The following is a 13,360-nucleotide window of genomic DNA, read 5'->3' on the forward strand; positions in this document are numbered from 1 at the left end:
GATTTTAGAAAAAGTAGGTGTTTTTTCATTCATAATTTATTTTATTTAAATATTTATTTCCTTCATTATTTATTTTTCTTTTATCTTTGAACAGGCCTAGATTTTGTGTCAGGGATGCATCTTCTTCTGTTGTTAGCAATATATGACTAATATTGCCCAATACATAACTGATTAAAAATGCTGCGTTATGAACAGCCAGGAGTTTTACCACTTTCTTAGATAGGTACCACTGTCTTATGTATAATAAGCTGTGTAAAATTTTATCAGTGAAATAATCTTTCTACTGACCTAGTTTATTTCTGCTGCTTCTTTGTAAAGTGATACCAACTTGATGAAAGACTTCTGGAGAGGTGGCCTCCTGTTCTTTGTGATGCCACTCTGCCTTCAATATATGATTTAGAGGGAGATACTAGAAGAGGAAAATTATGAAGATAAAATTTTAAATCACACTTTGAACCTTTAATTTCATATAGGAAATCCATGTGATTAGCTGTACAACTTCCACCTTCTACTTCATGGATATGCATTCGATAATGGATGCAATTGATGAAGTATTTTCCAAGAGTTCCCAGACTCTGACCTGTTAAGACATTAACCATTGAATAAACCAAGCAACGTCTTTGGGCCATAGCTGTGCAACCTGCTTAGGTATATATTTAAGATAATGCCACGTTCAAGTCTAGTTTTATTCAGCAAAATACATTCATCTATGTTAAAATGTTGGGCTGAAAAAGGATTCGCTCAAACATGGCTAAAATTAGCTACATATACAATTTTTGCCTGTGGTTTGAATTAATAACAATTGAGGTGGCCATGTGCTGTATTCTGTTCTCTAGTTCCTTGACCAAGTAGCTTATTAATGCACTTCAATAAAATAAATTTGTTATATTAAAATTGCTATAGTCCATAATATTAATGCAGAGGAAGAGGAAACCACAAGTGTCATATCTTTCTTTTGCTCATTACTCCCTCCAATAGTTCCAGCAAAGCTTGAAAATACATTTAGCTCCTTAATTCTGTTAAGGAGCGTGAGGTCTGCATTGCAGACAGAACTTTCAGTCAGCATGAGAAAAACTTCTGGAGCTCTTCATGCTTACAACATTTTTGTAGAAGTTTTATTCAGGCATGAATAATTGAATCCCGTGGGCAAGCCACTCTGATGAATTAGTTGAACCACTTGAGAAAAATACATTTATGTGCAACAAATAATCAGCTCTTACTGAAAATTACTGAAACAAGTTAAAATAATCCAGCTGTCTTCACTGGAAGCGAAATCAGGCTAATATTAAATATTCTTTTAGGAAAAAAAGTAGCTTAAATTAATACTAGCTTCACATTAATATTAATAGGTAGCTAGGTGTATGTAGGAGGTTAGTGCCCAAAGGTGTCAAGCAGAAGCCTGCTGATTGCTCCCTGTAAGTGCTGGAGTCTGACTGTAAGCAGCTGAACTAAATGAAAGTGGCATATCCAGAGTCCTCCACTTGCTGAAGAGACATCAGACAGAACAACCAGTTAGGAGGCTGCTCAGACCTTGTGGTTATGCATGGAAACGGTTTACATTGGAGGAACGGCATGCCAAAAAGTAGATGCCAGAAAGAAGTGGTCTTGGAAAAGAGAAGGGGACCCTTACAGAAGAAGGTAAAGGCTTCTGGAGGAAAGATCCTGGACGTGGTGGAGGTCCTGGAGATCAGGCTGCTGTGAGGAGATGGAAGCAAGGGATGCAGCAGGTACACGGGCTGTTGATGCCTGAGACAGATAATGATAAGCATCCATGCATCAGGGAGGGACCTCACTTTCTGCCCAACCACTTTGGGCCAGCAGCCACCTCCCTGCAGGGATGGAAGGTATGGATGGAAGGTATGAAAGAAAACCACGTAGTTGCAAAAGCTCTCGTCTTGTTTGTTCTTAAACAAATTCCAGTATCCAGATCCACTGCATGTACTCATTTACTCTATCTTGCCTGTGACATCTTAAAAGTATTATCTCAAAAAGTCCTACTTAAATTTTGGCTCAGCTGATGTCAAGGAGAAGTTCCTAAGCAGACCCATTATTTTCTCTCTCAGCTGCATAAAAACAGCCAGCAGAGTATTTTCCTTCATAAGATGCCTCTTTAGTCCATACTTTTTCTGGGTTGTTCATTCTTCTGATTGTTTTAAATTCAGAGTAGTTGAAGCTGAATGCCTGTAAATGTAATTTTTTGTGGACAAAAAAAACCAACCAGACTATAAAACATACTTTCTTTAAGGGAAAAAAAACAACCACAAAAAAGAAACTAACAACCATTTGAACTTGCTCTCGTATTGCCACTTATTTTATTTCTCTCTTGGATTTTTGTGTGATTTGTTGCACCAATACAAAGTAAGACTTCAGAAAGGCATTTTTTGTCTTAAAACTCCATCAGAAGGAGGACTGGAAAAATAGTATCTGACGTCTTCAACTATGTATTTGTTTATTAAGATATATTAATTCTTCATAAATGAGGCTTGGTCTTATGAGTAGGGTTTTTTTACCTTGCTTCTTTCATGAAATGAGTTTGGACAGTGCTTTAAATAGCAGAAGTTTATCTAATCAGTGTTGCAAAGGAACAATTATTTGTTCTTGCTGACTCTGAGCAGTGCCTTGGAGCATTTGTGAAGGGTCTCATGTGACAGCAGGGTATCTGACAGGGCTGCTAAACAATGGTATTTCCTTGTCTGGCAGTTTCCTCTCCATCCACCTCTTTACTCTCTTGCTCTTGTAAGTTAGAAACTGCTGATTGTATCTACATAATTTAAGGTAATTAGCAGTAAGATAAACTATCTCAACACTGTTTATCAGGTTGGCAACAGTGCCCCATTTTATCTGAGAAGTTAGATTTTTACTTGATGCACCTAAGATGTTAAAGGGCCAAACTACTTTGGAAGGTGATGATGATGATTATTGAACTTGTCTCTTTAGGATTGACTCCTACAGTACATGAAAACTGTAGCAATTATGATATAGATCCAATTGAAAATGTTCCCAAAATTCAGGAAGCTCTAGAATGCTGTGAGAAGGAAATGCAACCATCAAGAAAAGGGGAATGATCATTTCCTCAAAATGTATCATTGAACACTGCAGCTTGTATTTATCTCTGTAATCAAAATTGTCCTCCCATAAAAACAGTATGTAACTAATACTGGACTTCTGTGTACCTCAAACTACATCGTGATGATCTCATTTGTTTCCAGTTTACCCAAAATCTTGCAAAAGTGAAGCCAACTCTCCAAACTGGTCATGGAGACATAATCTGCACATTAGCACTTTCTGTTAATGGGAGTTGCATCCTATCTTTGCAGAACTACATAAAGCACAATATAATCAGTCTTTCTTTCTTTTTGACTCATATAAATGAGTCTCTTGAAGTTACATAACAGTGCATCTGGTCCTTTTGAGATAAGATACTTTGTCTGACAGTTAATGGAATTACATATTTTCATTCAAGCCCAAGTTATATTGAGAGTTTCCATTTGATGTAATGTTCTTCTAGTATGAACTACAGTTATGTCCCTAATGTGCACTTGCATTGCCAATCCTTGCCATCTTCTAATAATTCCCTTAATTTTCTTACTGTCCCAGCACTGTTCAGTATCATATCCCTATTAGTAAATTGAGCACCATCTCAAGTGTCCTATAACATGAAACAAGGCTCGTTCAACTTTGCTATCCAGCAAGATTCAAGTAAACTCACATGGATAAATGTTAGGCTGAAAGTACATTCAACATAATACAAGTATATTCTATCTAAATTTGTATTTCTGAATTAAATAATATCTCTTATGTACAACAGAAGATATCTGCTTCTAAAAAAATGTCACATATTGTTAGCTACGTGATGCGAGCCTTAAAAATACTCATGCTGCTAATCTCATTATTTCAATGGCATTATTTCCAGAACTAGCTAATGTTATAACGATAACATAAGTGTAACTCAGATTTTCAAGCATACGTGAATGAGATAAGATGGGAAGAAATCAGGTCTGAGTAGGCATTACATAGCTGTATTGAGAATTAAATACCTTTTTTGTGTTTTTAATTCTTGCAATATAGAAAGCTGGTTCTGTCAAAACTCTGCTGTGATGCTCTTACAGTTTGTCCTTCAAAAGACAGGCTGGAAATGTATCTATTATTTTCACTAAGAGTTTTTGGCTAGGGTTTCCATCTTTGACCAAAACTAGAGTAGTCTCATGACTGTTGCCTGTTTCCAAAACAGCAGCTTTTCTTTTTTCTTTCCTCCTTTTTTGGTGGTGGTGGTGGCAGGGGGAAGATCCATTGCCCTTGAAAATGTGCAGAATTCGCAGTATGCATTTATCATGGTGTATTTTGTGAAATCTGATGTTTTGTCTTATTCTTAAACTGAGGCAGGCCACTATTTCTGACCTCTGAAATTAGAGATGTATTTTCTTCTCATCTTTTTATTATTATCATTTTTTCAGTTGCTGTCGAAGTTCTGTAGAACAGATTTACCTACTGCTGAGTAATCAGTAATAAATCATAAATTAATAAATATTATTGCAGAGCAAAGTTATGGAATATTCAGTCTCAACAGATAAACTCACTTCTGCTCATTACTTTCCCAAGCTGCATGGAATATCCAGGTAGCTGGATCTCTACAATCCAAAGGAAAAGAGAAAGTCCTTTTTGCCAGTAAAACTAACCTCGTAGTCATGTGCTTGCATTTTAATACTGCCATGCCATCACTACATCTTAAAATAATTATGAGTCAGAGAAAATGTTACAAAGAGAGGGTGTGTGGTTCTGATTTATGAGTGATCCCTCAGATACCTGACAATTAATATCAGTGCATTAGGAGTACCAGACTTTGGAAGGATTCTGGAAGTGTTTAGGGAACTGGAGGAATGAAGGAATTTGGTGGCAGAACACACACTGAACATCACCACACAGAGGACAGAAAATCCTCTGTACAACCGTGTGCAAAGCTAGAGAGAGCTTTAAAGACCTTTACAGATCTCTTGAAGCAAACAGGCAGGTAGTGTAGGGAACAGACAGCACTGGTGAGATGTACTCGCATGAATCCATGGCCTAGAGATAAGACTCAGTAGCCTAAGAGTTAAGCTGTTGAAGTTTATAAAAAAACATTTTGGAGGATCTCCCAGAACCTGCAACACAATTGGTGTACCAGGCAGTTGCCTTGCCTTTCTAAAAAATGAATTTAAAAAAAGGCACTGGTCACAGTGTTGAGAACGGAAATCAGCATGCAGTCATTTTTTCTTTGTTAAGTAAACAGCAGTCACCAGTGAAATCATTGAAATCAGTGGCAAACTGCCCACCACTGCTTGAGGGAGGTATCCTGGGCAGGGCAGCACATGCAAAGAGAAATGTGAGGTGTATCTTCAGAAAATTGTGGAAGTCATGAGAACTCCACTATTGGTCAGTCAGATTTTTGTAATCAATATAATTACTTCTTAGCCATTTCTTTCAAATATAATGGTATGATAGACTTCTGTGATTGATATGGGAGATCTTCTGCATAGGCACAGAACCTATATATACCAAGATTATGCACCATGAAAATGTACTACAGTTCAATTATGTATGTTCTGCTTATTAAGGTGATGTATTGAAAACATCTTTTATCATCTTTTGTTTTATTATGTTTCCATATCAATATTACGTTATGTCTTATGTTACGACTTCACTTTTATTGCTTTCAACTCTGTATGTGCTGTTAACAAAGAACTCCGTTTAAATAGTAATTGTGAGAAAGAAATTAGATCTTCTAGTTTTAAGACTGGAAGTTAGTGTTAATGCTGAATTGGAATAAGATGTTCAGCTATCTTTTCAGGTATTTCTTTCCTTTTCCTATGAAGTGATTGTTATCTAATATTACAGATGGAAATAGAGTCGAGCCTGAAACTTGTCTCATGCTTGTTTTATGTGGTTTTTTTCCTCTTCATTCTGTTCAGTGTTAACTTGCATAAGAACTATGCTGACTCTTATTAGCATATTAGATATCTGACATCTTTGCCACACAATACTTCTGTTTCTTGCATGGGGGTTGTTATGAATTATTTAGAAATAATCAATTTTTACATACACAGCAGCAGCATCTGCCATGATTTGAGATAGGAGGAAACACCCAAGTCATGATGTTATGAAATAAACAGATTAATGTTCCTCTTTCTCATGAGGATATAGCCATAGCATGCATTATTGCTGTTTGTTCATGTAGTAGATTCAGCTGAGGTGTCACCAAGTACAAAGAGGCTTTCCAGATGACCCAAATGATATTTACTTGTACATTCAACATAGTGCTTTAGCAGAAAGAGGGGGTTAAGGAAGTATGAATTGATGTATTCCCAATTTTACTGTTAGGGTCAGGAGGCACGAATATGATGTATTAATTTAATTCCAAGTTTTTTTCCTAGGAGAATATACCAGGACCACACCTTTATAGGAGATGTTGCTTCCATGTTGAAGCAGCCAGAAACCCTGCAAATCTCTGAGGTGGCTACTCAGAGTAGGACAAAGAGCAAGTATGGATTTCTGAAACAGCATAGGCTAGCCATTTTCCTGGGGCTGCCCATGTACTGTTTCACTGAATTGTTTTATCTTGTTAAACCAATTTGATTCCTAGCTTACCTCAAGGTCCTGTACACTGAATTTAATCAAGGTTCAGACAAAAATTAATTAGAGCCTTTGGCCCTCTGCTTACATCAAGAGAAGAGGTTTCTCATTCTGATCAGACAGTCTGGCAAGGCTCAACAGTTACTGCAGTAATTCATATGCAATGTCACTGTCCCAGTTTGCTACTACAGCCTGCCACCAATCCCTTTCTAGTTTGCAAAAGGAAAACCCACTGTGTGGGTCAGTTGTACAAACAATGCATCCAATTAGTCAACAATGTGCTGTTGCATTTCCCTGAAGCCCACAAATCTGAAAGCCCCAAAGAGACTGCATTTTGAGAGAAATGATGAGACACAAATATTCTGAGGTCAGTCCTTTGCACTTTCTTCTCTGTGTTGTACAGCAGAAGATGTACAGAGGCTGCCCCTTGCAGCATGACATAGATATAAATGCAAAGAGCTCGTGCTGTGATTTCCAACTGCGTGAGGAGGATGCAAGATAAGTACTGACAGGACAGGCTCCGATGCAGGAAAGATGGAAAGAAGCAGCAGGATGGATGTGTGTGTGCACAAGGTAAAGGAGAGTCCGGGCCTTTCCAGAAGCTAGCGGGATCTTTCACTTCACCTTTTAATTTTTTTATGCTTCCATTGAGGTAGTGAATTACTTAATGTCATATGAATGACAACAGAACTGAAAAGTGATGCAGCTTGCCAGCAGTGAAATGGAAGCTAGCACAACACAGGTCTTTTCTTCCTAGCCTGCACTCTTCTTTGCTGCAATAAAAAAATGGTGTTTCAGAATCAAATTACAATTCATATTAATTAGATTTCTTGCAGTAAAATAAGATATAAATCAAACACGATCCTGGACAAACAGTTTCTTGCAGTTTCAAATTTGCTTTTCCCCTAAAGAGATACTTGTGCTTGCTTTGAGGGGGTAATGAAATTTTAAACTGAAAAGTCATTAGAAAATGATACATTAGGCTGTGATTATGGCAAGTGGTATTAATTATACTAGTAGACTATACAGCAAGAAATTTTTAACTGATTCAGTGTTCTGCCTTCTGGCTTGCTGTGACAAGTAGCAATATGTCAGCCTTAGTTTATAAGTCAGTTTCATCAACAGCAGTAAGAAAGACCAAACTCGGACTCTCAGTGCTGCATTAGTTTCTACATGAACATCACCACAGAGTGATCCAGTGTTTAAACACACTGCATTTGTATTGCTTTACAGTTTTATTTTTGCTTAGATTTCTGTATCAATAGAGCAAACGGCTTGAAAAGAAAAATAATGATGGGGTTATTTTCTAATGTGACAAGGACACGGGATTTCTGGTTTTCTACTTTGAAGGCACATGGCTACACCTGCCACACAAAGTTATTTTTAAACTACACAGTTTTAAAGCAAACCTCCCTTCTGCCCAGGTGTCCAGCTTGCTTTGCATCTCAGTGACAGTACCTTTCAGCAGAAATGAAATATTTAACTTAGATTGTTTTTCTTTCAGCATGGTTTTCTTAAGATCAGGGTGCAATGCAAAATAATGGTGGGACTATCTACTAAATGGAAGGTGAAATGGAAATTAGTAGAGCATCACTGTACAGTTTTGTGTTTTTGACCTATGGACGAGTAGAAAAAGGGAAGGGACTAAAAAATTATCAGCTCCTAAATCTTCACTGCCATATCATGGCAGCTTTTTGCTATTAGGTAATGAAAGTAAAAATAATGTATGAAGTTGTAACTTCCCTAGGACTTTTATTCAGCACAAACCACAAATCAGAAACTATCAAATGTGCTTTCTAAAAGTGAGAATTAAAGACCAGTGGACTGCTAGTGGCTGCCAATTCAAATGTACTTTATCAGTTCCAATGGGTTACAGTCAGTCCACTTAGGTCCTTCTCTTACTTTTAGTGAGAGCTTGTCATGGCTTTATACCGACATTCAGTGCCAATGCCGGGTGCACTCACTAGTGAATGCATCCCCTCTTCTCAGATTTATTTCCAGCACAGTGGCTTGAATGACAGCTATCCATTTTAAGTGAGGAGGTTGAGTTCCAGCTCAGGTTGAGACTGCATTCTCATGTCAAGCAAAAGGGACTTTTTTTCTAGTTCAGCAGAAATTCTGCCTGACGATTATTTTCAAATCACTTAAAACCAAGATGACAGAAAATTAACCTTTGGTCTTAGATGACAGCAACATAAAATCCAAACAACTGTGGTACACAGGTCAGGAACAAGAGATAACCATGTGCAAGACTCCCAATGTGATTCACTGGAGAATGGTTAAATCTAGGAATTCTGAAACACCTTTTATTCAATATAAATGTCTATAGAAAATAGGAACAATAGTTTCATTGTAAAAGTTAAGATCAAAATTTAATCTTTGAATTCACGAAGTAATCTTCAAAAGCAGTTTGAGGTTTTTAAAAATACCAGCGAATTTAGGTAAGAACATTTATTGTGTCCTAGATTATTTCTGACATCAAGGGATGCTGTTAATTTTGCATTTATTCACTTAGATGGTTTAAGCTAGACAGTTTTTCTAACCTTATAAGAGTACAGTGCTTTACCATTTGTATTAATCTTCTCTTAACATTTCCCAGCAGTCACATAGGTCACGTGTTCTTACCAACATGGAAGGAAAATGTGGAAATCAGAGCAGAAGTAGGACTGCTGGATTTGGGTTTCACTGAATTACTTTTAATATAACAAAGCTGTGAAGCCTCTGCACAGAGGGAGGATTTTGGCTCGGAATGCACAAGGGTAGGTTGTAATTTCTAGTGAAGCGTTAGCTGAGTTACATGCTTTTGCTGTTTTGGTGGACTCTAATACCTGCATAGGTTTTGTGAGAAAAGAGCCAAGCAGTGTTGCAGCCTTCTCAGTCTCTTCAGCATCAGGTTGCATTTTTGGTGTACATCAAAAAGGCCTTTATCTGAATGGGATCTGTTACTGAATTTGGGATGAGCACCACTCCTGAAATCCTGTTATAACGAAGTTGTCCTGGCATGGGACAAGCACACAGATCTGCTCAGCAGGTTTTGGTGAGAGGTAAAGAATTGCTGCACAGAAGGCAGCCTTAAGATTCACTGAGCATTAAATGATACCAGATGAAAAAGCGTAAGGAGGGTTTGCGGTAGAGGTCAGATAAGACTGATGATCAAGTGAAAAGGAACCGTATGTTTGGAGTGCAGGCTAACCCAAGAATTAGAGCACATTTTATAAAACATAATAATTTTATCACTGTAAATATCTGTGGTCAGCTCCAAGGCTTTAATACATTGTAATTTTTTTTAGAAGCTATTGAAAATTTTAGGTCCTTTTAGGCTGTGGAAATTGGTTTCTCAGCATAACATGCTTTCTTTTACTCCATTACTCTAGCCTGTTGAGATTCTGGTTTTGCATAGTCATTTATTTGGAAATTGGTGATTTAAAAAAGAGCAAGCTTGAAAGAATAATTACATACATTTTCAAACACACAAAAATGGCAGATGCACATGCAGTGCTTTGTATAAAAAATCTCCTTAGGAAATTTAGTGCTCAATAGACTACCTGTTGTTAGTCCAGTGTTTTTCTAACACAGGCAATGGATGTCAAGCACATGCTGGTGGCTGGAGTTTTTGGGCAAATGGCAGTGAAAGCCTGAGGAGAGCTGCCTGTTCCAGGATCAGGCTCAAGTGTAAGCAATTACTAAAAACTTTTTCTTTAAAAGAAATTATCAAGAAATTTTCTAAAGCCTCCTGCTACATTTGCCACAATTCAGGTATTACATGCTGTGAACCAGATTGTGCCACTCTTATGTAGGTCAAATACCTTGCCTACACAGCAGGGCTGTCTCTTGGAGTGTAGCTCGAGGTAAATACAAAATGCACTGTCTAGTCTGCACAGTGTAGGATAAGGACACATCATACACCCTGTTTAACCCATGATCCAAATGTATTTGAAAAGGCTTGCTAATGCTGTTTCTCAGTTTATGAAGCTTTCAGTGTTATGGGTCCACAACTTGTATTGTTTAGGTTCTTTTCCTGTGTGTTTTTCATTTTGCATGTGATGCCTACCAATGTACAGGAGAAAATAAGCAGAAATTCCTACTTGTGAAATCCTATTCTTTGTCCAGTCTAGTAAGGAATTCCTCCTCTTGTCACAAAAATCAGTATTTTTCTAGCTGGGCTGTATTTGTTACTTTTTGTAACTTGTCTGATTTCTGTAGTTAGAGCATCATTGTACAGTGGGTATAAGCCACTATTTCTAGAGTCTTGTTTAGCCATTCACTTCTCTGGTGCTTTAAAAAAGTCCCTATTGGCAAGAAAGACAAATGGTGATTTGGTAGCCTTTAATAGTTGCTCTGAACAAATGTAAATTACATGGGGAACAAGGAAAACCACCTCCCATGTTTTTCATTCTTTGAGAAGAGCATTCATGGTGGCTCTTAACACAAATGGAAAGAAACCTGCTTATGAGAGGACACAAAATTCTCTATTCAGAAAATCATTCCTGTCCTCCACCCCCAGCACATGCTCTGAAAATGTCGCAATTGTGCAACTTCAGCATCCAAATGTTTCATTTCCATTTTGAAGCAATCAAATTTGTGACTGTTTTCATTTCAGATTTATTTTCCATAGTTATATTAAGGTTTTAATTTATTGAGATCTTCTTCACTTTTATTTTTCAGTGATGTATTCATTACTTTTAAAACTCAGGATGAAAAAATCCTTCCCTTGCCTTAAGTGCTCTTGCCCTGAAGGGCTTTATCTTAAGAGATACCTCAGATGATGATTAGTTGCAGGTTTCAGTCACTGCAAATCACAGAGCAACACTAAGATTTTGATTCTTCCAATACAAATGCTTTTTTTCTCCTTCTCCTCTGAGACTATGAAAAAAAAAAAGACACCTGTAGTAACAGCAGCTCTCAAATGGAAAAGAAAGTCTTTTTCCTTATCTAGATGACATAGCACTTCGAACTAAATCTGTCAGTAGCACATCCTTGCTGCCTACTCTCTGCAATGCCTCCAGGATGATAGGCTTACTGATTAATTTGAGTAAGAGCAGAGTCTCCTCACCTCAGAGTATGGGAGTAAAAATAGGCTCAGTGTGAAAGACATTTCTGAAACAGTATTTTTTTAGTCTCCAAACCTACTGGGGTGGTTGGACAAGAAAGACAGCTGGGATGATGCACATGTGCACTGTCTGTATTTTCATTTCAAGGTGATATACCATATATAAAACAAGATGGGCATGAGGTTGCAGACTGACATTGATCTTACTTAGAAAATGAGAATTGCACAATAGCATCATAGTGACTGTCTGCCCTCTTTCAATAATTTTGAATCTACTTTCCAGGTTCAGGTGAATTTGAACTGAAGTTTTTAAAGGTTTAATGAAAACAGGCAGCTTGGGAGAGGATAATGGTTTTCCCAGAGAGGGAAAGGAGAAGCCCAAGTCTGTATCATGTACTGGGGAATCCCCATGGGGCAGAGCTCTTAGAATGGCTTCAGAAGCAGGAAAAACTTTGATCAGTTCTTGCCTCCAGGGAAACCAACTGCAAGACACAGCGCCGTGGGAAGGCAGGATTTATTACTGTGCTGTAAATGCATCTCTTGAAAAGGCTTTATTCCAGTCTCAGTTTGAGTGTAACAGCTGCCAGTGGCAGGGCCCCAGCCAGGGCAGCACCTCACCTCCAGCAGATGCCCACTCCTGCAGTAGGGTGAAGTTCCTCTGCAAAATGGGGCAGTCCCAGTGTGCATCCATTCATGGGGAGAGGCTGGCAGTAAGGCAGGGCTAATGCTGCCTCTAAATTGCACTTAAAAAAACCCCAACCCATTAGTGCCCCCAGCTTCCTCCCAGTCTCTGTATGTGAGAAGCGCTTAGGCAGAAGGGCAATCCGTTAATTCACAGACAGGGAGCAGACACACTGCGAACACTCTCGCTCTGAGGAGAGCTGCTCATGTAGATGCAACCCTGGCAGCTTCTGGTGTGCTGTGAGGACACTATTTTATCTTTACTTTTAAAGGAAGGGATAAAGTGGAACAGTAATAATTGGACTGATAAATGAAAGGAAAGCTGTAACCACGTAATTACGTGAGAATCAACTAACAGCCATGAAAAGCCGTTTAAACCACATTATGCAGATCCATGTAACAAAATACTATTAAGAAGTCCTTTGCAATGGCATGCCTGGCAATTAAGGGAACAGTACTGGCAGCACACAGTGAAAACAGTGATAATATATATTTAAAAATGTTTGGAGACAAACAGTACATGAAGTACAAGGACAGCCTAGAACTGAATACAGAAGTGTCCTCAAAGATACCAGCACCCAGGAGAAAAACCAAAGATGTTAATCCAAATAGGGTCTTAGACTAGGTTGTTGGGCATACCTTGGAATGTATTTATCATCAAAATGAATTTATTGTCTTATCCATAAAAGAAAGGCTGCAGTGCAGCTGGCAGTCTGTATTTTCCAACTATCCACAAATTTCAGGTTGTGCAGGCTAATTCTGTATTTTTTCTGAATCAAAAAAGCTTGCAGAAATATTCTGATTTAGGCAGTAAGAATACTAGATAATGTTCCTGTGCTTGCAACTATTCTGTAGATATTTGGGAATGAGATTGCTTAGTATTGTACGTTCTTATGTATGTACTACTTCCAGTTTGGGAACATGAAGAAGGTGTCACCCTTTGAGTTTCTTTCTCTTTGGAATATTGGGATTTGTTGTTTCCTCTTTCCCACCATAGAAAGAGAGTTGAAGGTTTGATTCTAT

The 13,360-nt window shown here is 38.0% G+C and overlaps 1 protein-coding gene across 2 annotated transcripts in view; it reads left to right on the plus strand.

Annotated features, from left to right (window-relative positions):
• Positions 1-13,360, plus strand: part of PLD5 (phospholipase D family member 5) — a 140,450-nt gene that overhangs the window by 111,922 nt on the left and 15,168 nt on the right. The gene's annotated exons all lie outside the window — the stretch shown is intronic.

Source organism: Apus apus, chromosome 3 (genome assembly GCF_020740795.1).
Source record: "Apus apus isolate bApuApu2 chromosome 3, bApuApu2.pri.cur, whole genome shotgun sequence".
In the NCBI taxonomy this organism is placed as follows: domain Eukaryota; kingdom Metazoa; phylum Chordata; class Aves; order Apodiformes; family Apodidae; genus Apus; species Apus apus.